This window comes from Cheilinus undulatus, linkage group 18 (assembly GCF_018320785.1).
Source record: "Cheilinus undulatus linkage group 18, ASM1832078v1, whole genome shotgun sequence".
Taxonomy (NCBI): domain Eukaryota; kingdom Metazoa; phylum Chordata; class Actinopteri; order Labriformes; family Labridae; genus Cheilinus; species Cheilinus undulatus.
In genome coordinates this window covers 24,156,058-24,173,066 of record NC_054882.1, presented here as the reverse complement: position 1 = coordinate 24,173,066, position 17,009 = coordinate 24,156,058, and the positions used below count along the sequence as shown (strand labels likewise).

Here is a 17,009-nt window from a genome sequence, read left to right as displayed (position 1 = left end):
TTTAAGTAAAGGATTACTCAGCACATATCATTTCAAACTCTTTATTCTTTTGACATTTTACATACTGAAATGCTCTGACATAATAACTGTGTGGTGTTCTTCCAGAGGCCAGGGGTCAAGGTTGTGGTGGTGATCCCTGTCGGTACTCTGGGATGTGATGCATTATCCATCCAGCTGGGGCCAAGAGGGTGACAGCAAACACACACAAGGCAAAGACAGAGTGCTGCAAGAAAGTAAAGGAGAACACAGATAGAAATGAATGCCTGATGATTATATTTGAAAGAGAACTGCAGAAAGGATGCTGTTTAGTGCAAGTATGGTGCTCTTTTAAGAAGCTCTCAAGCCCTTATTGTGTTCAGGTGGGGTGAAAAGGATCAAACAGCCTTGTCCACAGGATAAGGTCCTGATCTTAATGAGTCATCCAGTGACATAGAGACAGACACTCGTTTCATCTGCCTACCATTATACTCCCTCTGTCCCTCTGCACTTTGGTGTTTCTAACTAGAGCCAAGCTTTGAGGGGAAAAAAGGACATTTCCCAAAGGACAGATCAACAGATTCATAGTGGCATAAACACTGGCCACTATGATGCAGCTCCATCATGGGATCTCTTTACAGAGGCCAGAGCTTCACACTAACTTATGGATAAGAAATGAATAAAACATTACTCCCACTCGGCTGGCTGGGGAGCACAGTGCGCTTGAATTCCTCGCATTAGGGACAATTCAGTGAAGGATCTCAGATACTAACTGACTGTTGTCCTGTTTGCAACATTTTGGTCTCAAACACAAGTTCCCTGCAAGAGCTTAAATGTTTGATTTTAAGTTATTTCGAACCAAATCAGCACAGTTTAATAATTTTCCACTGTTCATTTTCTAAAACACATCCACTTCATTGTTATAGAATAACAACAGAAATGTTAGGTCCTACCATTGGTCCGATCTTTTCCTTTGCTGGTTTACTGTAGATGCTTGACCTTTGCTCTTGCAGAATGGCATTCATCATGCCAGTCCCAGTCAGCGTGCATCTCCTTAGCACAGAGAACATTTCTTCTCTGACAGTCTCCCCCCTCTAATGCATGGAAATACTTATGTGTAGACGTTGTCCTCATGCTGTGAGATACTAGCAGTTAGTCACTACTTTCATGTAATTCCCAGTGCTGCTCCTGGGAGGAGTCACTTCCACAGGCCAAAGACGCTCATATAAACAGACTGACCAAGTTCTCATCAGGACACCAAGTCTCCCATGGTCATACATTTGAAGTTATATGAGTGGTACAGAAGTTTAACCTAACTGCCAACCCAGAAATTAAAGTTTTCTCAAGACATATTGATAGTTTTTGAAAATGAATGTAAAATAAAAAGTAAGCATACCAATGCAAAAGCTTTCAGTGGCTGTCTGGCTGACTTCGCCCTCATTTCCCGAAGAAGTAAAGACAAGATCAGACAAGAGATCCTAACTTCTCAACAAATGTAAATCTGGGTCCTTAAATTTTAATGGTTATTATCAGTTTTCTTTAATTAATGCTACAAAAATAGATATAGGTATAAACTATTGCAAACAAAGTTTGTCCTTTTAGGTTGATTTTTCAGATATACTAAGAAAAACTGCATTTGGCGCTAGTAGTCCTACAATTAGTGAAATAGGGATCAGTTGCAGTGAATGTATCTCAAGTGATTGTAATATAAAGACACTTGTGTCTGGAAGGTCCAGTCACTGCATAATTAACATTCCTGGCTACCATTGCACCATGAAGACAAAAGAACACTCTGAGCAACCCAGAGAAAAGGTTATTGAAAATTAAAAGTCAGGGGATGGATACAAAATAATTTCCAAGGCACTGGACATCCTCTGGAGTTCAGTTAAATCCATCATCAAGAACTGGAAAGAATATGGAACATGTGGATCAGGCTGTCCTCACAAACTGAGTGACTGCACAAGGAGACGAGTAAGAGAAGGCACCAAGTCACCTATGACTACTCTGAAGGAGTTTCAAGGTTCAGCTGCTGAGATGGGAATGATTCTACATATAACTGCTGCCTGGGGTCTTCACCAGTCAGTGCTTTATAGGAGAGTGGCAAAGAGAAGACACTGTTGAAGAAAACTCACATTAAATCTTGACTACGGTTTGCCAAAGGGCATCTGGGAGACTCCATGGTAAAGCATAAGAAAGTTCTTTGGTCTGGTGAGACCAAAATGGTGCTTTATGGCAATTAGAAAAGATGCTATGTTTGGCGGACATCAAACACTGCACTTCACCACAAATACACCATCACCACTGTGAAGCATGGTGCTGGCAGCATCATGCTGTGGGGATGCTTCTCAACCCTGGAAAGCTTGTAAAGGTAGTGGGTGAGATGAATGTGGCAAAACATAGGAAAATCCTTGGGTACAATTGGGTTCAGTCTGCAAGAGAACTACAAGAATAACCTGAAGCATACAACAAAAGCAACACAAAAATGGTTTAAAGACAACAAGGTGAATGTACTAGAGTGGCTGAATCAAAGCCCAGACAGAGAATTTGTGTCTGGACTAGAAAAGGGCTGGTCACACCTGATCCCAGTGCAACCTGACAGAGCTTGCACAGTTTTGCAAAGAAGAATGGATTAAAATTGTAGAGTCCAAATGTGAAAGCCTGCTTAAGACCTATCCACACAGACAGTGCTGTGATTGCAGTCGGTGCATCTGCTAAAACTGACTTGAAGGGGGTGAATATTTATTCAGTCACTTATTTACATTACATTTTTTCATGTAACTGGCATTACTTTGTAGAAATCTGTTTTCACTCAAACGTTAAGGAGGGGGATTTGTAAACACAAAAGTCTAAAAAAAAATCCAAATTATACTGACCATGAATAATTTTTAAAATCAATTAAAGGGCAAAACATCCAATGGTTGAATCCATACTGTATATTGAGATAAGAGCAGACACGTACATGTTCTTACCTACTTCAAGTTTTGTTGCTTTTCCTATATCCTATATCATCTTTTTCATCGAAAATTCTTTGCGTAATTAAAAATGCAGGAGTTGCCTTTATGGCAAAAATTACCTTGGCGTCCATATATAAAGAATAAAGATACTAGACACAGGCTATGTACTAAAAAGGTATTGTTTATCAGATGTATTGTGTCTCCCTCTACAGGAAGCAGAAAGGACTTCAAACAATGGAGTCAATACTAGTAATGTAAGCAGCCTTTCAAAGTAATGAGAAAACAGTATATTGCATAGCTTTAAGCTTTTTTGTCCATTTTCAGTCTAGAAACACTTAATCTTATTGTGACAGCCTAAATTGAAAATTAAAGATTAAAGAATGATTTTTCTTTGTAAAATCAAGTGTTATGGTGGTGTAGTGTTTTCCACCAAATTATGGACAAACAAATTCTTCTCCATTATCTTTTTCTGATGATGGGTTTATAACTTTTTAGAGTTAGAGTTTAGTTTATTTAACAGGACAGTGTGCAGTGTCATTAATTATTTAAAAAAATAAAATAAAAAGATGGCTGCACCAGATTTAGTGTAACGCTAATTTCCATCTGTAGTCCTCACATTAAAAACAGACATATACAAAGTACTATTAAACAGAGTTAGGTATGTAAAATACAGGTGACGCGCATGATGTCAAATGGGAGGCATTCACTGTAAAATGTATACTGAAGTGAATAAAAAACACAACAATTCTCAATCATCAAAATACAGTCAATGAGTACACAATAAGACCATTAGATTCAGTGTTATATTCAGTCGTTACCTTGGTTAAAGTGCCTATACAGTTACATAATTAAATGCGGTTAACTTCACAAGTCCTGCTATCTGATGTATAATGCCCATACGGGTAACCTCTGAGAACTAGAGTCACCCTTGGGCTCAGTGCAGACAGCACTGACTACTAAGTATCCAGTCTTTAACAGTGCGTGAAAAGCTATGATTATCTGATATATTTTTTATATTGTCTGGGAGCATATTCCATGCTTTGGCAGCTTTGTAGGAGAAGGCAGACTGGGAGAAGGCAGACCTTCTCTGTGGGATTCTACAGTCACCTCTGGATGCCGACCTTAACGTTCTGCACGGTGACTCGGAGCAGGGTTGCACTTGATCATCTGAGAGAAATGTAAGAAAACCCACTGCCATCGACTAACCGATAGAGGGCACCCGCAAATATCTAATTGCTGTAGCTTTTGGGATTACTGACGGGCCTATTGACCAGTCGGTGTACAGCATTTATGATTTGTTAAGTTGACCAGAACAAAGGAAGCTCGTTGATGTGGCTTCCAAGCTAAAACGCAATGTAGTCTAGGTGGTGAGCAAGAACATGCTTCCCTTGTTGAGAATGATGCATCTTTGTTCGTTTTTTCGTTGTCTTGGTTAAAATAAACCATCTAGGCGTCATATGAAAGTAAGGATTAAGTGGCGTTTACCGAACTCACGTTGCGATACAAACATGGAATCATCATTTACAGTGCTTTATTTTGAAAGTCGTAACCGGAAGTACCGTCATACATTTTTTGAAGCTTGAACGGGTTGCGTTGGGATAGGCCATAACAACCACCCAACAAGGCGTTGTGGTACTATGGGGAAATACCGAACCGAACCGAGTATAAAAACGGTTGTGGTTTAGTTTGTAGTCGAGGTAAATGTTGGAAATTCGCCGGAAAGTCGATGCAAGTACAAACAATAGCAAATTTGAGTATAAATGTGGACGTTGACGTCGAGCCGTGCGTAATGAGCAGAGTTGGAAAAAGAAGGTGTTGAGCTGCATTTTTTCTCCCTCAGCCAGAGACAACTTGGGTCGGAGTACTGCTCAAAACTACGAGGTGTTACGAAGAGAAACAATGCCCACGACGCTCTCCACTTTCTGGTAAATATTTCTGACCGCTCGTTTTTCAACAGTTGCTTCGCATTCTGCCACTCAAATTAAAGAGCTGTTTCCGAGGGGTAAAGTCAAAGCGACACAGCAGAGGTAGCTTACCCTAGCCTCTCTGGATATGCTACTAATTACAGGGCTGTGCTGGATATAACTCCTTATGTGAGACACTCGGGTGATATTTGGGCACTACTTCCCATTTTTATCAGTTGAGACCTAAGTCCTCTTGGTTTTTTCTCTTGCATGCACTTTTAACCAGGGCTTCCGCTGAGCAGCGATAGCCCACCAATAGCCCTAAGAGCAACAATAGCTCCGCGTTAACATAATGCTAACAAAGCCAAATGATTGGTTTCTTCATGCACGGGTTACAGATGTAAAACCACTTACTTCAATTAGACTGAATCAATGCAAAAGTTTGGGATGAATGTGTATTTCCACCGTGAAGATAAACCTACATGTTGCTGTTTACTGCATCTGTGTCAGATAGTTGTTAGGTTGGGCTATGTTAACAATTTGGCCTGCCATCTAATGCATCTGTTACCTACATGTTGATGAATGTTTATTGGTGTATCAAAGTCGTGTAATACTTTCCAGCAGTAAACTGATCTTCATTAAAACCTCTGTTTAGTAACTACAGAGATTTCAGGTATTATCTATGCTGTTTCGAACTCTTCTCTCCTTAAAAAGTATATTTTTTTATATGCACACCAATGCAAGAATATTTTTTATATTGCAATCTCACTGTTTACAGTACTAGTTTGTGCCATCCTCCACTCATGTGCTGAGGAGCCATATGTACACTGTGATACTCCGGTGATAATCTCACTGAAATTCTGCTTGGATTCAAGATTTTGTCTTCTGATAGTGTCTGCATCCTTCTGTCTTTTTAATTTGGGAAAGGTGCATTAGCTGCACTGTAAAGGTGTCTCATTTCACCTGGTTGTGTTCTTGTGTCAATGTTCCAGGGCCGTATAATGGCATGTAATTATTGGAGTTACATGCTCAGACGTCTATGACTGCCATGAAAGGCTGTGAGCTTGCAAGTACTTGTCACAGAAAGAGTCCCAGAGTCCCTGAATGAGCCAGACTTTGGCCTGACTTCTGTTTACCCTGGCCGCTAGGATAACTCAACAAGGAGTATTGACAACTCTCTTAAAATGAGCACTTATTGTTTTCTGGGTTGCTATTCATCCTCTGGAGATGAACTGCCAGGCTGTGTTTGTATAGTCACCGATGTGTGCACACTTAACATTTCTTTATTGAAAAGATGGCCCCTGTTCAGCGTTGTATTGCAAGCTGGCCTGGGGCTTGTCATTCATCTGCTTATTCTCTGTACAAGGCAGCCTCATGTTGTCATACAAAGAGTGGACGGAAAGAAAATGATGTGACGCAGATGAAATATTATACGCACTATCCACTTCAGCGTATCTTGACCTCCAGAGCAAAACATGATGATCAGCTGACAACAAAGTCCATGAAATGCCAAATATGCAGCACTGACTCTTATTGTTGGTTGACACAGGCTAATCCAGAGGCTGCCCACCATGAGTCATCAGTGTGGGGACTTTTGTTTCCTCTGTCTGTCTCTGTCATTTCAGCGTGTTGCTGTTTCCAGCCTATTCTGATTCCTGTAGCTTCCTGTAGCTCTCCTGGCAGACTCTGTAATCAGTCCAATGGCCTGATTAACTGTTACACTGATTGACCCGGCTGGCAAAAACACTGCAGAGGTAAGCACTCTGCTCTGCCGCTGAATTTTGTCTCTTCAGCTAACATGTCAATGAAAATATGACATTATTATGATAAAGCGAGTAATTTCCCTCTTTTTTTTTCTCCCTCTGTGGTTCATAGTTCACCTGTACTTATTGCTTTGGAATGGATGCAGATCCGTCAGTTTTTGAGGTCACTCTCTTGAACAGTTCTGGTTTCTGCTCACCCTTGCATTGGGTATTATGACCCTTTCAGAGCGTCTCTGATTGTATCAGATATCCAAAAGTCAAACGGTCTATAATTACTGTCTGACACAGTATTTTTGTCCAGCTTGCTTGGCAAAGTGCATTATGACCAACAGTGCCCTCAGGTTGTCTTGCAGATTTTATTATTTAAAACTCTAAGTTAAGCATATTCTCCTGAACTTTAAAAATGCAATAATACTAAGAAATGAGTTGACATAATTTGATTCTGTTATTTACTATAATGAATGAGGCTGCATCTGTTTTTTTCCCTGTGCTTAAACAAGAGATTATTTACTCCAGAATAAATCTTGGACATCAGGGCAGAACTTCATAAGATAATAGCATGCCAGCAATGGACTTGGAAACTAAAAATTCTCAGGTGTTGAAGTCAAATTGAAGAGCAGTAAATCTGAAAGTAGCTCTGCTTATAGTTTTAACTGATTCATTTTTTAAAATTATTACAACTATTTTAATATTCAATGTACCAGAAAGTATTCTTCAGATTTATTAGCATATTTCTAAACAAAAGCTGCCATGAACAAAGACAGTGATCTGTCTTTATTGCACCAACGCAGGAGAAAAGTTTAATGATGCATTTTCTACGGATGCACGTTACTGTACTTTTTGCTATATCCAATATGTTGATATTTACAAATTAATTTTAGCAATAAATATATTGATATTTACATTAAGTTGAGGCCTAAAATGTCTGTCCTTAAAACACACAATTAGAATGAAAAATATGAACAAATTAACAAATTTTAGTTCTTTAAAAATCCTTAAATTCAAAGAAATGATGCTGATAAAAGAAAAAGACTTCAGCTGGCTTAGGTCTGTTGGTCCAGCCTTAAACTCCACAAACCTATTATGTTATTTGTCCAATGTTTATAGCTGATTTAGGCAGATTTTTATCGCCAAAAAATCTATTGTAAATGTCAGAAAAAATGTCCATATCTGCCGTTACGGCTCTTGTGACACTTGATCATTGACTGATGACCAGAGGCACTTGCTGGAATCCTTTTGTAACAGCTTCTCTTTGGCACACTTTTGGGTATTGTTGGCAAGACCATGTGTCTAATGCTGAAGAGTATTCGGGTGAGATCCTTGAACGGCAGCTGCAGTATGGGCACCTGGTGTGCTTTCCTGGGCCTGGTCCAGCTCATCGCACTCTTGGTGCCCAGGATCCGGTGGGCTGGTCCAGATGCCCGGGGCAGCCACGTGCATCATGGAGATGAACGATAGATAACAGATACCTGGAGAGATGGGACAATGGCCAACAGAAAACCAGAGCAGTACAGGAGGTTGATGTGTAGGGAGGAGTATTGAAAACCAGTACTGACATGTCAGATACCTACCAGACCAAATTACAGTGCAGATACCAATACTTAATTTCAATACCCTACCATCCCAATGCGACCCCCTGCCACCCAGTGAAAGGCAAGAGGTACATTACAATATTTTTGTGATTTATGTGTTGAGTTACACCGGTTTCCTTTTCTTGTCCCATGTTTGACTGGCACCCAATGAAGGTATTTCTGCACATCATTTCTAAGACCAACACACACTTACAACACACAATTTTTCTCAGAAGTATCGATTCAGGCACCGTTTAGGATGTATCGATTTTGCACATGTATCAGAATGAACCCAAATGATACCCAACCCCATTGATACAGCCAAGTCCTGAACCCACATATGCTCCCATACCTGACTGGACCTGATACTAATAATTCACTTTTTAAGCAAATATCTGATATCATACCGATAATATCGTGCATCCCTATTATTTTTATTTAGATCCCACCTTTCATAGCACACAAGATACCCTTATAAGCAAAGTTAAAGCAAGACACATAACAGAAATAGAATGTTGGCCAGGAGGAAAACAATCAGACAGATAATGTGAAGTTGGAAAGATGGGTTTTGAGAGGGGATTTGAAATGGAGAGAGAGTTGATTTTATGAATGTCTTGTGAGGGGAAGTTTCAGAGGCAGGTAGCAGAGCAGCTACAGTGTACAGTATTTATGCACTTCAAGGCACCTGTTTAGCTCAGACTGTGGACGAGGCACCATATAGACCAATCCCATGGATGATTTGTGGGCGCTGCCATCTTGAGCGGTTGCCATTACTGCGATGGAACTGCGGTGTCCACTACCACCTGCTGGCTGTGACAGCAGCAGATATGTTTGGAATAAAAACGTTACAGAACCATGTGGGAACCATAATCGGAGGGCTGTGACTTCAGTCTTACAAATTGATATATTTTACCCATGTCTAATATCCATTTCAGTTATACAGTAAAAAGATGAACTTAGGTCCAGGGTTCACACCAGACTCTCGTAGCTGACCGACCTCCATAATTCCACTCATATACAACTAACAGACATAACCAGCATTAAAAACAGACAAAAGCACAAATACTGTGATCCAGTATCATGTCAAGGCTGGAGCCACATATTTCTATGCAAAACCCGACCTGAGTCCAAAACAGTAAAAACCAAACTGAACCTTAATCCGAGCTGTCCATCCTGTCATTACAGCCTGTCTTTTAACTCAGATTACACATGACCTGAACTTGAAAATGACTGCGAAAAGTCATTATTTAATTTATTTGCATGAAAGTCAAATAGAAAACATCATAAAGTTTGACCAGCTGTTCCTTGCATATGCCGTTTGTTATGTTTGACACATTAAACAACACCTAGCTTCACATAAACTCCCAGTTAGCCCTTAGCTCATTAGCCACTGTTAGCAACGTACAACGGCCAAATATCCTCCACAGGAAACATCAACAAATCGTTATACCGAACCACTAACCAACAGCAGAATAATGTCAGACACCGTGCATTTTAAATGAACTTTGTTGCTTACCTAATTGAGATTTTGATCCTCATATGCTGATGTATTCATCAGCAACGGCGGTCAGCTTACAACTTTCAAATCCAGCTATCCTTGTTCTTGGAATAGTTGAAGAAAAAATGTCCCCTGTTGATAGTTTAGTGCTCTGCTTTTCTTGTTTATCCCTTCAGCAGCTGGAGTTACGTCTTCACTGCTGTTAGCCTGGATAGCCCTGATCATGCTAACCAGCTTCATGTAAACAAGTCTGTGCTGTCCTCCACAGCCAAAAAGAACTGTCCCTTCCTGCGTGACTCGAATCAGTTTTAAATACAGTCCAATATTTTTGAGAATTGGCCACAGGTAGATCTACCTACTCTTCGAAGTCCAGGACAACTTTATCCCCTGGCCTAACCCAGTCTCCTCACTCAGCTGCTACTTCATGTTTGTATCGCTAAGCTATTTTCAAACCTCTGTGTTTCTGCTTCATTATTCACTGCATCCTTGACTGATTCAAAATCCTTCAATACTACTGATTATCCTGCATAGAGTTTTGTCTGTCAGCTCCCCACTAGTTCGTGTTGATGTCATGAATATTTATTTAGCCATGTGATGCTTACGTAGATCAATAAACCTGAGCACTGAGCAGGAAGGAGTATGCTCTCACAAAAAATGTAGGTCATAGAAAAATTACTTCTAGTTTATATTAGAACTATTCAACCCTTAACCAATGCTTCTTTAGGAAATAAAATATGAAATATGCAATAATTTGGCATTTATTTAGCAATTGGCATATTTTCCAGCTGAACATATTGGCAGTTCATATCTTTATCTGCTTAGCAGTTGCACGTTATAATGTCCGAAAAACACAATGTCGGCTAACATAAACCCAGCGTCCCTAAAAAAAGATTAAGGGCCCTTTAATGACATTCTATTTAAATTAGTTAGCATAATAATATAAAACTGTTTAAGTATGTACTAGCAAAAATGTAGTTTTTTATTAGTTGCCCATTGCGTACACATCTTACGTTTTTGACGATATTTAAATCAGCTGTGAAATCCATATGTTGTGGACCACACCCTCTAACTTGTTGAGTAAAATAAAGTTAAATTGAAAGTCATGGCAAGAGAAGAAACGTTCACTTTACAAGTCAACTTTCATTAAAATGTATGGCTTAACTAGCAAGAGTCCACCGCAGTGATGGCGGCTAGTCAACTTCCGGTGTTTCTCCGGAATCGTCTATACACAGGCTGTGATCCTTAGCACACTGGTCACAGGTTCAAATCTTCCCAATTCTATCTCCTCATTTTTCCTGTCTCTTATCTAATAAGGTACTATCTTGTAAGGTAAAAAAAGCCAAATTATAATAACAAAACTCAATCATATACTAATCTTTAAAAGAAAAAAAATACTTGTGCGTCTTAGACAATGTGCTGAAGTTTGTCTGCAGTTTTTGATAAATGTTAAATGGACTTGAGCTTGTATAGCGCTTTTCTGGCCATCTGACTTCTAAACACATCTTTGTACACCTACCCATTCACATCCTTTCGTTCATTCACACACTGACGGCAGAGGTTGCAATGGAGAACTGGCCATCAGTATTACCTATCCTATGTTTTACTGGCATCTTATAAAGATATTTCTGTAAAATATTTGCGATACCAAGACAGCTTTTAGTCTCCTACTGACTTTCAACACACTTTTCTCTCAAAAGTATCAATTTAGGCTCTGTTTAGGCACTGGCATTTTAGAAGTTTACATCGATATCTGAAAAACCCCAATGATGCCCATCCCTAGTTTCCCTTATACGTAGACTTTTTCTTCTTTATCCCCATAAGATTGTCATTCATGATCGGCATGCTAGTTGTCGATATCCCTTCTCTTTGTGCACAGTTGCAGTATTAAGTGGGAAAGAAACTTGTAACTTTATTTGAAGGCTATATCACCCAGTCGTAATTTGCTAGTAGTTTACTTGTCCTTGCATGATTGTATTTGATATGTCTGCTCACATCACTTTTTGCTAAGATTTTTAACAGTGCTTTTGATGTTAATCTGCCCTTCTGCATACATTTCAATCTACAATCCTTTGATAGTGAGCTTTAATAAAGTTTGCCTTGATGCTATTATTTGAGTGGGAGTTACTTTCTTGAATTCAGTCCTGACAAATACTGTCTCATTTATTGACCTACACAAGATAAGAGGCTGTGTCAGTGAGCCCATCAAAGATAATCAAAAGGTGTTTTTTTCATCATTTAATTCACATGACTTGAATGGAGACCGTGTGGACATAGCGCCCTTTGTACCTTCCTAGCTAAGCAGTGCATGTTTTTGTATTCATACTCTGTTCTACGATGGTAAGGAAGGCAGAAATAGAAATTTCTCAATCATCTGCTACACTGCCCATGAAATTCTTCACATCACTTTTGATAGTTGGAGTCTTGTCACGCTGATGAAGCTTCATTACCGCTGTCACTTTGAGTCATAGTGTTTGCAGTGTGTTTGTGTTTCATTAGCAGAGCTGTGTTTTAAATGGGACAATCCGTAGCAACCTGCATCAAAATAAGATTATGAACATGCTGCAGAAATTTTGGGTTGTTAACAGGAAAGGAAATTCAAGTACCTACTGGCTTCCCTTTTTCTCTCACCGTGATAAGGAAATCCACATCAATGATTGATAAAGTGCCCTGACTGTCATTTGAATAATACATTGGTCCCACTCATGTGCCAGGCATTTTTGTATGGTAATGTTCTCTGGGAGGCTGGGGCTTCAGTCTTTTAAACCTCAGCAAGGGGCTTTTTGGAATAAAATAAAATGAGCTTAATGACTGAGGCAAGGTGAGCCATTTGAAAGGTTGCATATGTCTGTGTGTGTGTGTGTGTGTGTGTGTTTGTTTGCAGAGAGATAGGTGGGGGGCAGGGAGTGTCCTGTCACCTCTCATTAGGGACATGAAGTCCAGCTCGGCCAGCGTCTGCCCCGCCTCCCCCCGTCTGTGGCACTGCCCTGCTCTGCACAACAGAACAGCTCACTGTTTCAGCCTAAAGTGTGGAAAGTGTCTTAATTTCCAACATCAGAGAGATTATGGCAGAGATGCTTCTTATTGAACAGTGTGAGTCAGGTCTCAGGGAAATAGCTGTCCTAAATTATGCTTTTAGAATTCTGCACTGCAGCTGAAGTTAAATTTGGTTCACTCATTTGAATGAGTTAAAGCTGCGAGTCTGCCTGCCGAGCTGGAAGTCAGAGTGTTGTTCGACTGATGTGTTGGCTGCTTTGTTTTATTCTGCCTCTGCTGTGCTCTTTTGAGGTCCTCCCCCTCCCCTCCCTCTCCCACCCCTACACCTTCTTTTGTAAACAAGACAGTATATATCTCAAGGGCTTCCTCCTCACTCCTACATATTCAAATTCAATTTCTAATTTTGTCCAAATGAATTCCCTGTGAAGATGGGGCTTATTTAAAGCAGTCTAATGAAATAAAGATCAGCCAACATTTTTATTGGAGTGCTCAAGTGTGACTGTTTGGTGAGTATTTGTGTGTGTGGAGAGGAGTAAGAGGCTGTGGTTTTCCATTGAACCCTTGGGAGGCTGTGAGTTTTGCTTTACAGGGGCAGACTGTGATTTATTAGTATGGAAGGCAACAAAACCTTGCAGGCTGAGATAAAGCTGATTTCCCATCATACTCTAGTTCCTCATCTGTGCTTTTAAGAAGAGAATACATACAACTTCTCTTGTAATGAGTTATTTAGAGATCCAGTGCAACAAGGTTTTCATTTTTAAACATCTTTATCATAGAAGAGGGTGTTTACATGAAAGGCTACTGGAGATGTCTTTGAACACTGCATACTGAACTATTATTCCTCTGGTTAAGATAGGAATCAAATGATGGTGATCTTGAATCCACTCAGTGGAAGAAAGGATGCCACTTATACTCTCATTGCCATACAACCGGATGGATTGAGAGCATGCTTAATTTATGTGATTCCTATTTTTGTTTGACCAAAAAAGCACAAAGGAAAAACAGTGATGTCTTTTTCAAGAGTGTTGTTGGTGTTGTGGAAAGCAAAGTAAGCCAGAGAAGAAATTTCTCTATCAACCTTTTTCTATCAAGCAGGTTCAAGGGCTGGTTTGGAGCTAGCTAAGCACCAGCCATGAAACTGGCTCGGTGGAAAAGTGGTATATGGAATGACTTCTTTCAAATATGCTTTCTGTTGTAAATGTGTAACCAGAGCATATAAATCATACATATAAAGGTCAGTAGTGAATAGGGATCCACCGAAAATCTTTGGACGAAAATGGCCCAAAAGTGCATTTTCGATTTTCGACTGAAAGACTTTTCTCACCAAAACAACAAGGCCAAAACACGATGTTGTGATGACACAAGCAAAAACCACGGCCAGCACGCACTTGGATCAGTGGTTTTTAAAGAGGGGTACACGTACGTGAAGGCACTACCGAGGGTACGCGAGATTTTAGAATAAAAATACCACCTTTCTTTGCACGTCAGGAGCAACACGATTTTGCGCGTGTATTACATTCTAAAATCACATTCGTGCTGCGAATGTCTGCGGTGTCTTTTCTCTGTCCTCTGATAAACAGTAATATTTATTGGAGTGGAAGATAAAAAGAAGCAGATGGATACGCCCATTTCCTTGTTTTTCACTGGCGAATCCATCTTGGGCCCGGTTAGAAAGTGACAGGACCAATCAGCGACGAGGGGCAGTACTTTCAGGCGCAGCAGAGTCGTGACGTAAACAAGCAGCAGCAAGAGCTGGTGCAGTTATGGAGGGAGAGATTAGCATGGATGCTGCTAAAGCGCCAGTTTTATCAGAACTTGACAACCTTTCTTCGTTAAAAGAAGAACAAAGAACAGCAGTGAGTTCTTTTCTTTACAGAAATGACAAAAGTCAAGTACTTACATGTCTATAGTCGCCATGTTTCGCATTATTCCTCAGTAGCTGGGCTGCGGAATGTCAGTGCTTCATAAATATTTACATAATTTTGTACTTAATTTATTCTTTGAAGCATTAATATTAATGTATGTGATTGCAATTGATTTTAGTGAGGTTAGTACACAGTCATAGCCATAAATGCAATTGTACTAATAATAGGCATGATAATTTATTTCTGTGTTTCGTTTTTCGGCCTTGGTTCCCTCATTTTCAGTTTTCGGTTTCGGCCAAGAATTTTCATTTCGGTGCATCCCTAGTGATGACCTAAATAGTTGTATTGCTTATCCTGTAAAATTAGCATCATGAAAGTGTGGGACATGGATGAAATCCTTCATAAAAGTACATGTATCAAAAACAAAAAATCTATAGAAGAAAATCTGACTTTTCATATCAGAAAAAGGGCAATAACTTTCACGAGGACTCTCTTGTATTAACCTTACAAGGATGGATTGGCCAGGTTTCATGTCTGCCCTCAGAAATCAAGCTTGTAAAGCTCCAATCTGAAACGATCATCCCCAGTCTGGGAGTGGACCTGACCAGTCAGCATCATTTGAGGAGAACGAGGTGGTAGCTATGAGCAGGTATGGCTGCCACATTTAATTTGGATGTAGCTGTAGTACAGCAGCAGTTGTATGAGAACTGGACCACATGTCCAACCTGACAGGCCAGATGGACTGTTTCTTATATCCCTTGCATGGGATATATTCATATTCATCTGGGACACCTCCCATACAAAGTGTTTAGCAAATTAAAAAACAATTCTCAGAAAGTGATTGGACAGACAGTTTTAAGGATGAAAATAAGATTTTATTGGTAATTTATTGATATTTTATTGATATCAATGCTGTTATCAATTCAATTCTTTATCTATTCCCTTATTGATTCATTCCTGTGAATTCTCTTTCTGGGAAAAGTGGAATTCACTGTTGACAAGTCAAATTTGATTGAGTCTCACTCTCTCTCTGAACACTGAACAAGATGATATGCCATCTTCAGTGAGAGTCAGTGGCTAGCACACTTCAATTAGTGGCTATAATAGACAGTTTTGATAGCTTTTTGTGACTTTCCGCAAGGTTAACTTCCTCAACTTTTCTGTTCTTGTTTGCGCTGGCTCCCTCTTATGAGACCTTTTTTTTCAAGGCACATGGAAGTAAGGAATTGAGAAGGGAATCATTATGATTAAATGTAAATTATGTTGATGTATTGAACAAATTGGAATCAGTTCTCAACTGGAACTGGTTCTCGATTCCCATACCTAAACATTCTGCCTGTCACATTCATTATGAACCAGTTGTTACAAGACAAACCAGGCGTTAAAAGACAAATGCAAAGGCAGTAGGAATGCGTACCTTTGTTCGTAACATGAGCCTGGCAGATAGGCGATGTCGCAGGCTACAAACGGCAGAGCTTCTTGTAGGAGAAAACTCGTGCCTAGGCTGGTGGCTAGAAGTGCAAAAACATCTTCTCTGCCAAGAGCAGTTTTCAGTGCTGTTCTTTGCTAATAAAGAAATGTGCTCTGATAAAACCGCTGCTATCCTATAGCTATGTCCAAGCTAATCGCTACAGCCATTACTATCGGCTACTAGTTCAACTAAACCCCGCCCATAGCTACCGCCTCATCCTCCTCATTGGTCTGATCCGTTTTCAGACCTGGCATAAATGTTGCAGGTTGGAGCTTTGCAAGATGGATTTGCATGATGACAGACATGGAATCTGACCAGTCCATCTGCTTTGCAAGGTTACCACACTGAAAACTTTTCTTGGCAGAAAAGATGTTTTTCCTCGTCTCCTGACAGGCTTTGACATGAATACTGTAAGCTGGTATACAGTGGCGGTTGATGGCGTGCTGGATGTAGGATGTAGCTACAGCAGCAGTTTCATCAGAACTGAAAACATTTCTTTATTCAAAGAACAAATAATTGCACTTGAAGCTTTTATTGCAGGGAAATATATTTTTGCTCTTCTCTTCGCAGGTTCAGCATGAGTTTGATTCACTCACCTGCTCAAGTAATCGTGAGCAACTGGAGCTGCCGCCATGGCTAGCTGCAGATGCCCACTTGACCATATGCTTTGTTGCTCTAATTGGCTGGTAATGAATGAGACAGAACATTTGTCCAGTCATCCTCTGGAATTTTTTTTTAAAGGTTCTTCCCTTCCCAAGCGCTTTCAATGAGTGGTGCCCAGATGGATGAGAGACATCCCTGCAATGAACATGTGGAACAGTCGATGCGGTGTGTAAAGCAACTCTTGTATTACGGTGTCCCTAATAATAACAGTACCTTCAAATACTACTGTGTTTACAAGAAGAGACCACATAAATGCCTTCTATTCTTTTTTTTTTTTTTTTCAAGAGGAATTTTGTGGAAATGCTTTTTCAGAAATGTCAGGGCCCATAATTTACAGTTTTTCCCCAAAT

General features: G+C 39.9%; 1 protein-coding gene and 1 long non-coding RNA gene across 7 annotated transcripts in view; one reads left to right on the top strand and one right to left on the bottom strand.

Annotated features, from left to right (window-relative positions):
- Positions 1–27: 27 nt before the first annotated feature.
- LOC121526768 lies at positions 28–1,126 on the bottom strand. The gene is made up of 2 exons (XR_005993340.1): positions 930–1,126; positions 28–223 (listed from the first exon to the last, which is right to left on the bottom strand). It is a non-coding gene; the product is annotated as an uncharacterized LOC121526768 (long non-coding RNA).
- Positions 1,127–4,528: 3,402 nt separating this feature from the next.
- Positions 4,529–17,009, top strand: part of btbd7 (BTB (POZ) domain containing 7) — a 35,571-nt gene continuing 23,090 nt past the window's right edge. Inside the window, exons 1-3 of one of the 6 annotated variants that reach the window (XM_041812193.1) lie at positions 4,538–4,855; positions 6,460–6,588; positions 16,738–16,824. The gene's annotated coding sequence lies outside the window, so the exon portion shown is untranslated. Of the gene's footprint in view, positions 4,856–6,459; positions 6,589–16,737; positions 16,825–17,009 lie in introns of all 6 variants that reach the window. The other 5 variants (XM_041812191.1, XM_041812192.1, XM_041812194.1 and 2 more) reach the window with 5 other exon arrangements.